The following is a 1,252-nucleotide window of genomic DNA, read 5'->3' as shown; positions in this document are numbered from 1 at the left end:
TTCTTTAACGCTTCAACCTCCCTTCTAGCCCACCACGCACAAGAGGTAGAGGAAAAGAAAAGTTAATCTGATACCAGAGTCGTGGATCTGTTTAGAAATAGTTCTTTGGGGTGATTCCAAAGATCATTGTCAGCAGTCCAGGCTATTAGCAAAACACCAAATATGAGTCAGTAGCTGTGGCTTGATCCAGAAGAAACTGTGAGGCTCCACCAATTGCCACAAGTCCACAGAAGTGGCAAGAAGCAGCTGGAATACCACCGGAAGTCCTTCGGTGTGTTTCTCGCTACAAAGTCATGACAACAGAAGATCAGCGAGGCAAGCAGTTCAGGAGCACCCGTTCAATCTGTGTTGGGTTAGACTTATCCTCTTTCCAATCATCACATATCCTCTCAAGTACCTGCTCCAGCAAAACATTGCATGTCCTTTCACCAGGCAGCTTCAATGTCTCTGTGTTCAGCAAAACATAAGACAGTTTACAGAAAAACATCACATGACTCAACTGAGTCTCCAATGAAATCAGAAATTCCCACTTCGGGGCATCAGTGATTCCTAGGATGAGGGGTGGATATTATTATTGTCCAGGTTCATAGGTGGTAGTAAAGCAGCTCTGAAGGGTGACCGGGTCTATCCAAACTTCTTAGCTTGAAGGGACGCCAGTGTACAGTTCTTCCCCTTATCCTTCCACTTCACAGATCGGGACCAACAGGAAGAGCAACTTTCAAAAGTACACTTTGTCAGCCAGGCATGGTACCACATATATTTTCCAGGTTGTTTTCTATTGCTGTGATAAATAATGTGACCAAAAGCAGCTCTGGGGAGGAGTTTTGGCTTACATTTATTTCCACATCACCATCCATTATCAAAGGAAGTCAGGACAGGGGTTCAAGCCAGGAACCTGGAGGCAGGAACTGAAACAAATACCATGGGGGAGCACTGTTTACTGGCTTGCTCTTTGTGGTTTACCAAAACTGCTTTCTTTTCTTTCTTTCTTTCTTTCTTTTTTTTTTTTTTTTTTTTTTTTGAGTAGGGTATGTTCTTTCTCCACCCCCCTTTTTTTAATTAGGTATTTTCCTCATTTACATTTCCAATGCTATTCAAAAAGTCCCCAATACACTTCCCCCTCCACTCCCATACCCACCCACTCCCACTTTTTGGGCCTGGCGTTCCCCTGTACTGAGGCATATAAAGTTTGCAAGTCCAATGGGCCTCTCTTTCCAGTGATGGCCGACTAGGCCATCTTTTGATACATATG

The sequence above is a fragment of the Mus caroli genome, chromosome 15 (assembly GCF_900094665.2).
Source record: "Mus caroli chromosome 15, CAROLI_EIJ_v1.1, whole genome shotgun sequence".
In the NCBI taxonomy this organism is placed as follows: domain Eukaryota; kingdom Metazoa; phylum Chordata; class Mammalia; order Rodentia; family Muridae; genus Mus; species Mus caroli.
Note: the sequence above shows the minus strand (reverse complement) of the source record.